Source organism: Patagioenas fasciata, chromosome 2 (genome assembly GCF_037038585.1).
Source record: "Patagioenas fasciata isolate bPatFas1 chromosome 2, bPatFas1.hap1, whole genome shotgun sequence".
Lineage (NCBI taxonomy): Eukaryota > Metazoa > Chordata > Aves > Columbiformes > Columbidae > Patagioenas > Patagioenas fasciata.
In genome coordinates, this window is record NC_092521.1 from 78,136,783 (window position 1) to 78,152,540 (window position 15,758).

The following is a 15,758-nucleotide window of genomic DNA, read 5'->3' on the forward strand; positions in this document are numbered from 1 at the left end:
TCTTCAAAGACCATAATGCTTTCTATTTTTCTTTTCACTCATTAACCATGAATAATCTGAGAGTATTAATTGCCTTATTACTTGAAATAATCAGGGACTTTATATGAAATTGTAGGCTGCTGAGAGCTTTATATCACTGACATTTATAATTACTGAAAGGACTTAGTTTTTCTTCTGACTTGTGATCAGTCGTTGAGCATCTAGACACATCTGCTCTAGAAGAATGAATGAAATTTTGGAGAGAGGAAATTAGAAGTATTTGTGAAGCCCTCTGTGTGAATGTGCAGTTTAGAACTTTTTTCTCAAGTTCTGAAAAAAAAATGAGTGCCATTTGTCATCAAAAAGTCATGAAAGATATGGTTATACCTCTGAAGAACATATATAGGTTAAAATTATGACTTAAGAGGAATCTGTAGAAAAATCATAATGACTTCAGCAGACGGCAGGAAGGATTCACTGTATTTTACCATGTCAGCTGCAAAACATAATATGGTCAGTACTGAGAAGAAAGGTTGAAAAATCATACCTGAATATATTTTAACTACTTTATTCTGTGCTATTATTGCTCAATTGACATAACAAATCATGAGATTAGGCTATGTCATACAGATGGCAAAGAATATTTGAAAATAATGTTGCATGTTGCCAAAAAGCTGAAAGTTTTTGACCGGCAAAATAACAAACGCTGTCAACGAAGGCGTATACAGAAAAAGGTGGAGAATCTATAAAGTAATATGTAGTATTTTTTACCACTTATGGATTATTCATGGCTTGCAAAAACCGAACTATGAGATTTCTATTTTGAGGTACAAAGTTTTCATTATTTACAAATTGTAACATAGGAACTTTTCGGTCACGTGATCCAATGCAAAGGATGTAAGGTATTTTTTAAACAATTCTCATATATGGTACTTGGAAAGTAAATAATGGTATTCACTGCAGGTGCCAAGGTTTTGGTAGTGACAGGGGGCTGTAGGAGTGGCCCCAGTGAGGAGAAGCAGTGAGGGCTGTGAGAAACAGCCCTGCAGACCTGGAGGGGAGAGTAGGAGGAGGAGAGGAGCTGCTCTAGCCGCCCCCACAGAGATTCCCCTGTGGCATCTGCAGAGGCCCTGGTGGGGCAGGTGTTTCCCTGCAGCCTCTGGAGAGGACCCATGGTGCTGCAGGTATCCACACTGCAGTCGCTGAAGAACCCCACTGGGCAAGTGGATATTCCCTGAGGGAACACAGCCAGTGGATAGCCCATGCTGGAGCAGATTTATCCTTAAAGGTTGCAAGTTAATTCTCACATCAAAGATCTAAGTAGCACATGCTGGTTTTCTCAGAGTTTAATAAAAGGAGAAAAATACAACTCAGTCATCCTTTTGGAATGACTGAATAGCTTATAATATTCAACAGTTTAAGGACCACCTAAACAGAAAGTGAATAATTATTGCCTACTTACTTTCTCTATATTGTTCATGATTTTATCATATCTCTCATTTTTCTGCTTTTTAGACAGAAGGATTGCAATTGGCTCCTTCTTTTCTGTAGAAAGCACTGTATACGTCTGACCCTCCTTGTTATCTTCTCTGTAGTCCTGGACAATGAGGAAATTGGGCAATCAAGAACTGCAACCAGTAGACAAGATATGATAACCATGAATTTATACAGTGGGATATTGCTATTTTTGTTTGTTTGTTTGTTTTCTGCAAAGATTTTGAACACCCTGTGAGCATTGAGGTGATATCCACAATGATTAAGATCTCCTTCCAAAGCAGTGGTAGCTACTTTTGAACCGTAATGGTCTGTGCATGGTGTTGTCTGTGCTCCCATGTTTTATTTTTCTTCTGTGGATATAGAAATCCATTTGCAATTTTTATTCAGCATCATAAGATCCCGATGCAGTTCTTCAGAGTCTGTTTCAGTTTAGACCGTCGTGAGGGTTATTTTTTCATTGCAAACTTCATAACCATGTTACCTGTCCTCTTTGTCAAGCGCTTATGAGTATCATAACTGCACCATTTCCTCCTGCTCCCACACTATTATTGTCCCTCTGTGAAGCAACTGTCCCTGCTTAGCCAGGGCAACAGACTTTCTAAAGAGAAGAGTAAATATTTACTGCGCTACTGATGGCCCATGAGATTATTCCTTTAAAACAGTAAATTACTTGCTCAGAGGCACTCTGATAAAACAGCAAAATATCTGCCTTATCAAGGGTACATATTTTGGCCCGCAATTCTTTAAGATTGCAATAAATTCTTCTGCATAAATCAGTATTCCAAATATGCAGGGTATAACACATTTATCATATAATATATTTTTTTCCCCCGAACCTGTTCCTTCATAATTGTCTAAAAAAGTACAGACATTATTACACTTTTTGGGTATACTGGTGATATAGATAGTCATTAAGAGAAATGCAACACTGTTTTTACTCATATCTTTGAGGGTTCCCTAACACAAGTACCATCAGAATATGAAAATAAACTAATAGAATTAAAATATAGAACTTAAACACAGATGGAAATGAATGAAATGCTCTACTGATATTAACGGGGTAAACTAAACCTGCCAGACTAACCACGGTTGCAAAATACGAAACATTTAAAGTAAAATCACTTAATTACTCATCTACTGGACGACTCGTACAGGGAAAGAATGTGAGTTAACAGCTCCACTTCTTACAAGATGATCTGTGCCAGTTTAAGCCACACACTCTGAAATTCACTGAATATCAGCCAGTCTCTAGGAATTGTCCTTCAAAAGAAACCTTAGGGCTTTCTTTAAATCCAAAGAAAACCCTAGGAAATTGCTACATTTCTTTTCCAGGTAGAACCATAAAATTGCAAGAAGAATCTGTTTACACTGCAGATTTTCTATAAACAACAGAAAACCTTCACATGTATTTGAAAGAATAAATATTAACGGTAGCATATTCTGGGCTACTTAATAAGCTTATTACTATATAATGCTGTTACAAATAGTGTTGCACTGTATTCCTAGGTTCAACTGAGTAACACTCAGTGGAGGACTCAAAAAATCCTTCCCTCTGTCTTTGCCTTCTCTTCATAATATCAGGGATGAACTTGACCACAAAATGTAGAGTTTTTCCTATGATAGGCAGAATTGCTATGAAGACAATGAGCTTTCCACAGATTGAGTAACCTTTCACATCCAGGACAGTTCTGAATCAAGATGTTTTCTTGACTGTATTGTACACAATTTACACCATTGTTTTAGCAAATAACATTTTTCCATTCTGACTGCCCGTTCCCCAAACCAGATACTCTTTTAATCTTCCCTGGTATGCCCTTTGTCTGAATTTCCATAGCAAAATTACTGTATTCAGAATTTATGTAGAACAACTCAATAACTAAAAAATTTAAACAGATAGAGGAAACACCTGACCGGAATGATGAATTCAGAAGATAAAATGAAGTGTAGAAGCTGAAGTTCTAATATTTCAAATTCAAATGCCTAACAGAACAATTTGGACTCCACATGAATGACAAATGCTTTGGTGACTCATGTTATAAGGGATAGTACAGCTATGGTAATTTGGCTCATGGTGATAATCTATGGGTTAATAAAAAATGTACACATCAGGAATCTTAAAGAACAAGTCCTTAAAAGTGCATTTCTAAAGAAAAGTTACTAAATTAGCAGAATAATACTACATCTGGTCAGTTACTATGTCTCTAAACCCAGTTATTTAAGGAGCAAAAGCACAAAGAAACACAGTGATATTTTACACTACATAATTAATCTCAGGGGCCTTTTTGTGTGTCAGAGCAACAATGCCAACTACAGAAGTTCAGCATTCTACATGTAATTTGTTTTTTCTCATTGTTGTTTTAGGAAATATCTGTCAGGGTAAAATTTATTTTCCAAAAGAAATCCTACGATGTATTTCTATCTTTGAAGATATTTTTTTCTATCAAAATGTATTCATTCATGTCTAACAGATGACTGGGACTAACAGGCATAACTGAACATGTATATGATTTAGTGGAATCTGCTCAGGAATATTTTTAAAGCTTTATTGAATCACAGTCTGAAAAGTCCAAACTGTTGAATTAGTTGGAAAAAAATTCTCATTTTAGTAGCTTGTTTAAAAACAGTGTATATCCTGCCCATGCGACAGAATGGTAGTATGAAAGATAAAGCAGACTTCTAAATCGCTCATCTAAATTCATCTATTTTCAAGTGCTTATGTAGATAAAAAAAATGACATCACACAGTACATATTATCTTTGACTGAATCTCCAGGAATGATGAAATACCATTTCACTTGTAATTCACCCCCTAAAAGCCAATGGGGGAGGTTAAAATTCCTTTAGATTTTCTGCATTCTGAACAGGTAGCTACCCTTATAATCTCAGGCACTGCAGCACTGCTATGTGACATGACCATAAAATTAGTCAATCTGTCCTATTTGCCGAGAAGAAAATATGCCAATTGTGCAAGTGATTGTCAGTTCTAATTGTCAGCCCTGATGAATAAAGATTTACAGATACGTTTGTTTGTATACTTAGAGAATAAAAAGGAAAAGTTTAAACTTAAAAACTGGAGTGGATTTTTTTTTTTTAAATAATGAAAAATGAGCACTTTTAAACTTGTTTGTTTGTTTGTTTTAACCAGAACTTAATGTTTTGTCTGAAGATCTTACATTATATCTCACTCATCTAAAGGTAGAAGGCATCGAAATTTTATGAGAAAAATTTGATCATGGGCTATTGGCAACTAAATGCTTCAAAAGGAATCTGAGTATTTTCTGACTTCCTCCTCACTCTGCAATATTGCCTGGCTACACATTTAATCTTCTAGTTTTCTGAAGCCTACCATGCTCCAGGAAGAAATTTTATTTTCTTTCCTGTAAACAGGATTTCTGATTCCTGGATGTATCAGAATCACCTCAGAAACACCATTACTTTGAATTAATCTCTTTTGGAAAAGAATTGATCATGTGCAAAATCTGTCTGGAACTAAGAGCAACGCTCGGTAATGGGACCAGTACTCTTCAACATATTCATCAATGACTTGTATGAAGGAATAGAGTGCACTGTCAGCAAGTTTGCTGATGACACCAAACTGGGAGGAATGGTTGACACGCCAGAAGGCTGTGCTGTCATCCAGCAAGACCTGGACAGGCTGGAAAGTTGGGCGGGGAGACATTTAACGAAATGTAACAAGGGCAAGTGTAGAGTTTTGCATTTGGGGAAGAACAACCCCAGGTTCCAGTATAAGTTGGGGAATGACCTATTAGAGAGCAGTGTAGGGGAAAGGAACCTGGGTGTCCTAGTGGACAGCAGTATGATCATTAGTCAGCACTGTGCCCTTGTGACCAAGAAGGCCAATGGCATTGTGGGGTGTATTAGAAGTAGTGTGGTTAGTAGATCGAGAGAGGTTCTCCTTCCCCTCTACTCTGCCCTGGTGAGACCACATCTGGAATTGTGTCCAGTTCTGGGCCCCTCAGTTCAAGAAGGACAGGGAACTGCTGGAGACAGTCCGGCGCAGAGCCACAAAGATGATTAAGGAAGTGGAGCATCTCCCTTATGAGGAAAGGCTGAGGGAGCTGGGTCTCTTTAGCTTGGAGGAGACTGAGGGATGACCTCATTAATGTTTACAAATACGTAAAGGGTGAGTGTCACGAGGATGGAGCCAGGCTCTTCTCAGTGACAACCAGTGATAGGACAAGGGGTAATGGGTTCAAACTGGAACACAAAAGGTTCCACTTCAATATGAGAAGAAACTTCTTCTCAGTGAGGGTGATGGAACACTGGAACAGGCTGCCCAGGGAGGTCATGGAGTTTCCTTCTCTGGAAACATTCAAAACCCACCTGGACACCTTCCTGTGTAACCTCATCCAGGTGTTCCTGCTCTGGCAGGGGGGTTGGACTAGATAATCTTTTGAGGTCCCTTCCAATCCCTAACATTCTGTGATTCTGTGATTTGATTAAATGAAACATGAGGTCTGGAAGACAATTGAAAACTGCTTGTGATAAAACATAGCCTTTAAGTCATCAGCCTGCATCATTAGGCACTCTCCTAAAGAGCAAGTTTTGGGAATGACCATGTTCAAATGGGATAATCTGTCTAGTTTTGGTGACCAGGACTGCTTTCAGTTAATTTAAGCTTTCATCCCTAAGTGGTCTGGACTGTTTGAGCCAAGGTCATTGGTATGTACCTAATAAATTACTTCAGTCAGTGCATAAAGAATTCACAGTGTCTATGATTTTCAGTGGAGCAATTCACAGTTCTGATTTCAAATGAAGTAGACACTTCAGGACAAACCTTGTTGACAAAATGCTCTCCTGCTTGTAGTTGTGATCAGAGTACTACATTTCTAAAATTTCATTATGTCTCTTAGTCTTTATAGGTAAATTATTTCCTACTAGCATTTTTATTTTTTTCCCTCTGGAATGATGATGGGCATGCTTTTCCAAGACATTTGATGTCCTTCCAGACAAGTACTCCAAACATAGCCAATATATTTTGACAAATTTGCTTATCCCAATAAATAATGATGTAAGTTTATTTAACATTTAATTTAAGAACTTTAAAAATGAGGGCAGTAAAATTGTCTACTTATGGAAATAAACACTTGACACTTTATTTTTTCTAGTACTTATGAAAGCACAAACTGAAAATAATGAAAGGGCTTAACAGAAGGGAAGTGTTGACACAGATTCTTAAGAAACTCATAGAAACAAGAAACACTGAACATGTTGATTCACTGTACCAATGTTTGCACTGCATTGCACATATATAATGTGCCCAGAGAAATATTCAATTTTAGCTGCTTATGTCTCTAAGATTTGTGATCAGTTAATCTTAAAACCTGGCAAAAATCACAACACTCAGAAGTGGAATGTCAAAACAAATCTAATAATTTATAATTCAATAATTTGGTTCCTCAGTGTTTTCCTTGTGGCTCCAAAATAAACAAGATGTAGCTTTTCATAAACTGTTCTCATTCATTTCCACATCACTGAAGCCTGAATAACTGTTCCTACAATTAGCATTGAATGAATTTACAACAGAAATTACTTGTTCTAAATGTAGAGAATGACTGCTAAACTTCCACTCTTTAGTGCTCATAGCAATCACTTGTAACTCCTGGTTACCACTTTGAGACCTAAATCAGTGTGCATTTAAAGAAAGGTTAATAATTTTCTAACCCTGATGGGTTTATTTTCTGCTGATCTTACTGAGTCAGAAAAGCTTATTAATTAAATCCTGAAGTACCAGAAAATAAGGTTGAGTCTTATTCAAGGTAACTTCTTTGACTTTTAAATTATTCGTAATTCTGTTAATGGCTTCATTTTAAACACATCAGTTTTGTGTAGGGGGGTTCCAAATAATGAACATTTCCCGCAAAAGCTTGAAAGTTTTGCAGAGACTTTATGGTTTCCTAGCAGAACTACCTTTGCAGTCCCCAGCTTAAGCTGACAAGAAACTTCTGAGCTGATTGTCATTGACACATTGCACTGATAACACTGCTGCAACGTTCATTAGTCTCTTGCAGGATTCTTAGGAAGTATTTTCTTGTGAGCAGAGCATTACTCAATAGCCAATCCTACTCTCAACAACAGACATATCTGCAGAAGGATTCCATAGGATGCTCAGAAGCGTCAACTAAAAGATAGTAAAAGAGTGAATGCCAAAAGGAAGAGAGTCACATCTCTATGACAATCTAGAAAAGCAAATATCAGCACCAAATCACTGGTTTTATATACAGGAGCTAGGAGCACATCCCATTGTAACGGTATCATTCCTACGTACCTGTGTGAGTGTGTGTGTGGGAGGGGGGAGTGTGTGTGTAGGAAGGGGGAGTGTGTATGTGGGAGGGAGGAGAGGAGGGAGAAAGCTAATAAACCTTCTAAGTTATGTTCCTAACTCATCCAAGTCTAAGAATGCCACGCTGAAAATGGCGACAAACTTGGGGCTGAAGGGAAATCCAAGACCACAGTCTCCAGCAGCGGCACAGTCACAAGTGTAGCAGTTTGTATTGTTTATGTAAAAAACAAACAGAAGTGAAGTGAAGTGAAACCTGGAGGCTCAATATGCTTGAGCAGTAGGTTTGTTCTGTACGTGACACTCAGATCTATATCTTGGAATGTCAAATTATTGCAAAGCTAGCTCAGCTCAGCTTTTTTTTTTTTTTTTTTTTTTTTAATCTCCAAAGCAGGATGCGTCTTTCTTCCCAAGATATAATCCATTTGTTTCACACACATTCATAATTGGCATACAAATTTGGAAAACAGGTAACTTATGTTCTGCTTTATCCTTGTAGGAACAGAAGTCATGGTGATTTACATACCTAATTTTTTTACCAATTAACATTAAAGAGCTTTCTATTCTACTGATTCTCACCTGCTGCAGCCATATTCTCTGTGCAAAGTGACGAAGTGATGTTAATGGTGAAAAATGTGACTGAAGTGGCAAAAATAGAGCAGGTAGATCATATAAATGCCTCAGTAAAATTACATCCATTCTGGAACTGCCTTGTAGTTCATGTTCTCTCTCCATGGCCATTGTCTTGCAATCCTCACTTGGTTTAAATTTTTGTAAATACATGTACCTCCTGTTAACTGATGCTCTGCTTTTATTTCTTGAAAATTTCATAGCTTTTCCCTGATTTTCTGTTGAAGGGCAGAGATTTAGCTACTGTAACCTAAATTTCACTTATTCTGAATTACAGAGTCCAAATAAGAAATGAAGTGAAAGGAAATTATACTGTGAAGGTCAGTTTGTTTTTGTTTTTGTTTTTTTTTTCTTTTTTTTTAATTATTTATTTTTTGGGGGGGTGTTATGGACATCCTAATCTTGAAGTTCTGTTAAGTCTGACTGCTTTTGCTTCCACTTTCAGAAGGGTTATATTCTAAAAAAATGGAATCTCATCAGATTTCCTCTGTTAATCATTCCTTTTATTTGCTTGATGTGAACTCAGAATTTAAAGCATTTAAACTACATGCCCTAGATTGTTTGGGGCCCAAAGAGCATTATCAGACCATAGTACATAAAAACTTAGGTTATGATTTTAAAAATATGTATGTATTTGATATTCAAGATAACATCTATGTCTATAGCCTCATGTGGACATGATATTACTTCACAAATTGCTGTAATAATACATTTCTTGTAAGACTTGGAAGACACTTTCATTTCAATCCAAAGTGCCACAGGTAACACTGATTTACCAGAAATAAACTTTCTTCCAAAGAGGTACCAATAAAAATGCTGGAAAATGACTTGAATTTTGTTAATCATAGTACTATTTTTTTATATTAGTGAAGTTAAATATTTGTATTTTGCAGGACTCTGATACTTAAACATACACACAGATCGTAAATATATGGGTATGTACCTATGTATCATACAAGACATAACCATAGTGTGTATGTATTATACACAGTCTACGTATATATCATATACATGTATCATACTGAACATATATTATGCATAACACATACAATATATATGAAGCAAATACTATTTTTATCTCTTTTCCTGAATTTAAGAAAAAAAAAAAGCATCAGGATCTCAAGTTTTTCATAAAAATAAAGAATACATACATGTAAAAACATTTATCTATTTCATGTGTTTTCTTGTTTTTTCTCTAATTATTCAATATATTATAGAATTATTGTATGCTTATTTTTTCTGAAATATATATATTTTAGGTACAATGTATAATATAGTATGATATAATATAATATGACATAATATGATATGACATGATATGACATGATATGATATAATATGACATAATATGATATGACATGATATGACATGATATGATATGATATAATATGACATAATATGACATGATATAATATAATATAATATAATATAATATAATATAATATAATATAATATAATATAATATAATATAATATAATATAATATAATATAATATAATATAATATAATATAATATAATATAATATAATATAATATAATATAATATAATATAATATAATATAATATAATATAATATAATATAATATAATATAATATAATATAATATAATATAATATAATATAATATAATATAATATAATATAATATAATATAATTAATGGCTGTGACTCACTCCTTGTAATGACTCTGTTTCACCCATCTTTGAGACCGAATGCTGGACTGTCCATTTCAGAAGAATGCCGAACTGGGCAGGTCAAGGCCCTTGAAGACCCTTGGGAACCTGATCTAAGCTGCCCTATTCTGAGTGTTGAGGGATCAGATGACATCCACATATTCCTGGCAACCAAAACTCATGCAATACTCTATTCTACACTTGTCGGAGCAGACAACAGGATTCCTTGCTGAGCTGGAGACTGAGTAAAGCCTATCAAATGCAGAAAATCTTCACAACTAATAGTACAAACTACTCAGTATGATGAGAGACAAGTCTCTATAAAAGAATCATCTTTGTCAGTGTCACACTGACAAAACACAAACAGCTCATCCTCAATATATAGATGGACTCACAAGAAATGACTCTGCGATGTACTCATCACAGAACAGGAGCTCTTTTGCTTTAAGAATAGCAGTTGACATGCCAGACTCTCACATCACTATTTTTTCTTAACAGTTCACCCTATATATGAACAATAAATAGTGAATATTCACTGGGACACAAAAATGCAAGCAAAGGAGTGAAATCTGAACCTCTTCATGCATAGGCTGTGAGCCTTGGCTTTGCAATGCAGGCAGCTGAGGTTAAAGGTGAATGAGGGGCTGGGTGCATTCTTCTGTGTTTCCAGATATTGAACAGGAAAACCAAGCCTTTTTTATGTCTCCTCCCAAACACATTGAAAGAAAACTCACCAGCATCAGCCACTTACAGACTAAAAATCCCACCTTTTTGTAAAACTCTGCATATTGGAGCAAAAGGGAGGGAAGGGGAGAAGCTTTCATAGTAGAGCGGAGTTTGTCTACTGGGACCAAGACCATTTCCAGGAGCATATGCAGGAAAATTAATAAGCTGAGGGATAGGAATATTCTAGTGTAGCTGTTCCTGAGGTATGAAGGAATTTAGGACTAAAATCCTCTGTGGTAGGTATTTTCTCCACCACCCTTTTCCAAAACATCCTACATTTGCAACACCTCCGGTGGCAATATACCCAAGGTAAGTAAAAACCTCCTCGTGCCTTGGTACTGTTAAAGGTTACTATGCTGAGTCCCACCCCATTGAAAAGGCTGCAATGGAGCATACCTCCTCAGTGCTACAGTGCTACAGTCACTGTGGTCAAGATCAGAAATATGGTCAGGGTCTGGAAAATTGGTGGCTGTACCATTTTTGTTGATAAACTTTGTTTTGACAATATGAGTAACTTTATAAGGAAGGGTTGTTGTGTTGTCTCTCATGCTTTTCTTTATTTCACAAGTGGAATCTAAAATTGATTAATGTTTCATCAAACTCAGCACATGGTTGTGCAGTTCATCATTCCCAGTGTTAGTATTTTAGGTTGAGAAGGCTGGCAGGGCTAAATCCCAACTCCAAAAGGCAATGTAAGTAAAAAGCGATATCAATGGTAGCTTTGACTCTTTCCATTAGGAAAGGAATAAATGGTTTGTTCCAGGCTCCTGGCCTCTGCAGAATATGTACCCTGAGATGAAGGCCAAATTTCAGGAAACAACATAACACTGGGAGCAGTGCTTAGCTGCTACAGTGTTTGAGATGTCTCTACTGAGCTGGTGTGTGACATACTGCGAGCCATGGGTGGGTGTTAAGAGTGGAGCCAGGCTGGGCTCAGCAGTGCCAGAGAGCCCACACCTGCAGGGGAAACTGCAGCATCTTCCATGCACAGCTCGTAGAAGGTTTTGAAGGATGGAATGTTTTCTCAGTAAACTGGCATGTGGCAAGTCTCCCAGCCTTTTCCATCTTGTAGCCAGCTGGGCCCACATAGTCATGACTCTGCAAGACTTCAGTACTAAACTAAGCGGACATGCTAACTATCAGAACTGTCTCACAGTATCACAGTATCACAGCATGTTTGGGATTGGAAGGGACCTCAAAAGATCATCTAGTCCAATCCCCCTGCTGGAGCAGAAACGCCTTGGTGAGGTCGCACAGGAACATGTCCAGGTGGGTTTTGAATGCCTCCAGGGAAGGAGACTTCACAATCTCCTGGGACAGCCTGTTCCAGTGCTCTGTCACCCTCACTGAGAAGAAGTTTCTTCTCAAATTTAAGTGGAACCTCTTGTGTTCCAGCTTGATCCCATTACCCCTTGTCCTATCATTGCTTGCCACTGAGAAGAGCCTGGCCCCTCAGTCTGCTCTTCTCCAAACTAGAGACCCAGCTCCCTCAGCCTTTCTTCATAAGGGAAGTGCTCCACTTCCTTAATCATCTTTGTTGTCCTACGCTGGACCCTCTCCAGCAGTTCACTGTCCTTCTTGAGCGGAGGAGCCCAGAACTGGACACAATATTCCAGATGGGGTCTCACCAGGGTGGTGTAGAGGAGAAGGAGGACCTCTCTTGATCTACTAACCACCCGCCTTGTACTACACCCTGAGTCCCACTTGGCTCCATCCTCTATGAGAAATGGAAGGGGATGCCACCAAACCTTAATAGGACCAAGTAGAATTACAGATAATGAAGAAAATGTTTATTTCTTCTGCATACTTAAACTTGTATGGGATGGAAACTCCCTACAGAGCAAGAAAGCTTTCCATTCCATGGAAAAATGGTTTGTATTTGTCACATATCCCAGAAACACAACTCAGATGGTGATAACACTTCTCAGTTGCAGAAGCAGTGGGAGCAACAGCATCTTATAGTCCCAACAAGAGTGAAACAGAGGTTGCAATCAGATAATGACATAAAAATCCCCTATTTCTCCTATTCTCCAAGATCACAGTAACATGTTTCATGGACTTTCTATCACCTCACTCTTTAAATTGTCCCTAGATAGGCTGATACAAAAAGAATGCAGAGGGAGGAAATGGATGGATTATTCTTTCACTTAAAGAACACTGGACTTCAGTCCTTTGGTTTCATTACAAATAGATGTCAGTTGGATGCTTTCACAGAATCACACAGAATGTTAGGGATTGGAAGGGACCTTGAAAGATCATGTAGTCCAATTCCCCTGCTGGAGCAGGAACATCAAGATGAGGTTACACCGGAGCTTTCATTCCTGTCCCTTTCACATATTTTCGTTTTATAAGGATAAATTTGTGTATGGTTTTAAATAAGGTGGTTAGGTACTGTAGTGCTGAACTGAAATGTAAATCAGAGCTGCAGATGTGCGTCTGTCATCATACCTACATCAACTGGAATAACACATACAGAGCTGCTGAATTCCACTTGAAACTTTGATCTTTGCATGGTCTTTAACAGTGTGGCTGAGAGGTCAGACATGATTTTTTTAAGTATAGCCCGTTGCTCATCTTGATAGAGACAAGTCTTCATCACTACATAAAAAAAAATAGCCAGGTACCAAATGGGGTAGTAGATTTCCTTTCTCTAGCAGACAATGAAAAAAATAACTGTAAAAATCAGAGGAATCAGCTTCTAGCCTTATGGTTGAACCGTTTTCAGAGAGATAAGAAGGGCTTTGCTTCTCTTGGCAATATCCAGAGAAAGTGCTTTTAAACAACACACATAAGAAAAAAGTCTTAGAGAAAACAGTATTTATACACATATGCACAGTATTTATACACACACGAGTATTTATACTTTTTTCCTTCCTGTACTTTTTGGAAAGGTTATTAGCATGTTCCAAGTTAGATATTCTCGCTTGAATAAAATATTTTTCATACTGAAAGACAAATAACATTTTTTTCTGATTGTCCATCTCCCTCTTCTCAATGTTTCAGTACACAGCATGTACTGCCATTTTCATGTAGTATGATTACTATGAAGTTGAAAGTTGTGCAAAATACTTGCATTTAGTAATATCTAAAATAGGATATTCTTTGCTACTATAATAAAAAGACAGGTAAAGTTCCAGTGTATTATTGTAGCAGGGCCTTATTTTAAATTTATTATGATGCAATTTATTCTTAGACTGTAGTACAGTGTGATTTCTTGGAGATAAGTTGAAGAACTAGAAGGTTAGGCAGAAAAAGATATGTCTTTGTTAAAAGATGAGAATAGATGAATCAGATAATTTTCAGAATTAGCAATTCTGAGAAAATTCTGTCAGAAAAATATACTAATATTGAATGAATTTAAGATGTTTGAGATCTTCAAGATGTACTAAGATCTGTACTCCTTCATACATTAAAATTATGTAATTATACCTCAACCTCTTTTCATAGATATATTCCAAGACACAAGATACTGTCAGAGAAAAATTAAGTTTTCAGGTAGATGACCTCCCATCTAGGAAGCACCAAATAGAGATTAAACCTCTCAATGAAACAGAATTAGCAGATGATTATAAAAAAAATGTGAATAAACATGTAATTCTGACATCATTAAAGTACATAGGATTTGCCATTGACCTTTCTATGTGTTATTTTTTCCCTAGGAGTGAGTCACAGAAAATATTTAGGAGCTGCTTTTAAAGATCTATCCAGGAAAAAAGTTTGTAATTTGCTAGTAGGTCAATTAAAAAAATCTATTAATTTATAAGGAAATAATTTATTGCATCTCACTTGCTCTTCAAATTTAGGTTGCCTTTTTAAAAGTTTCACCATTGTTAGCTGAAATTTTCTTTCAAAGATCTCCTTTCTTTCATGCTGCCTGTCATCAAGGTAGTTACCACACAGTTCAGTTTTCAAGAATCCTGCAGACACAGAACTGTTTTTAAGGCTCAGATCTCATTTCCAAATTACATTGAATCTGTCCAGCATGCTGAGAGGAGGGAAATGACATTTACATGTAGCTAAAAGGAAAACTGCTTTTATTTCGTGAAGTCCAGCTTTCTGAAATTTCACACATCGAGAATCATTTGTCATCTGAGATATAGGATGACATTAAAAAAAAGTGTTTAATATTGGCCAGCATTGCTGAATGGCCAGTTTGTAGGAATGTAGGAATGTAATCTGTGCAATATATCTCAGTTCAAGAAACGGTACAAAATTTTCCAGCATTATTTCCCTTATGGCTTCAACAGAAGAAAAAGTAGTACCCCCTGGGAAAGTGCATTGCATAATAATTGACTGTGAAGTCTCTACATGTTCCTCTGAAGCAGTCCTGCAAAAATGTGCTGGGCTGGACAGCTACCTGATACCATAGAAAACCTGTGGCAAAAATTTTTTGAGTGGGAATGATGTAATAAAGTTTTTGAAAAAGTTAAGGTTTGAGTGATTTAACTGCAATTTAGTTTAGAGGTAGACTAATTTTCCTGAGAGGAAGCTTAAATTGTGATGTATCCTGAAATGTGATTTTATGTGATTTTTAGATGTGGCTTTACACCACATTTGTAATTGCGTTGTCCTTTCAGTTCTGATACATGAGCCTTACAACTATTTTGATTCATCTGATCTAAAGCAAGAGGTAAAAACAATACAGAAAAACTAAAAAAGACACTTGGCATGTATAATTTCCAGAAAAAAAAAACAATTTTATCTATCTGTCTGTCTATCTATCTATCTATCTATCTATCTATCTATCTATCTATCTATCTACGTAAGGAGTTTCATTTTGGAGCATTACTACTACCAAGAATATTGAAAATAGATTAACTGGAAAAAATATTGTAACAGGGGCATGTACAGATTTATGTCTTTCTTTAATCTGTCTGGTGAACAAGTACAGCTTTTAAAATATGCATTTAGATACACACAAAAGTTCTGTGATTTAAAAACTTTGATCTTAATTAA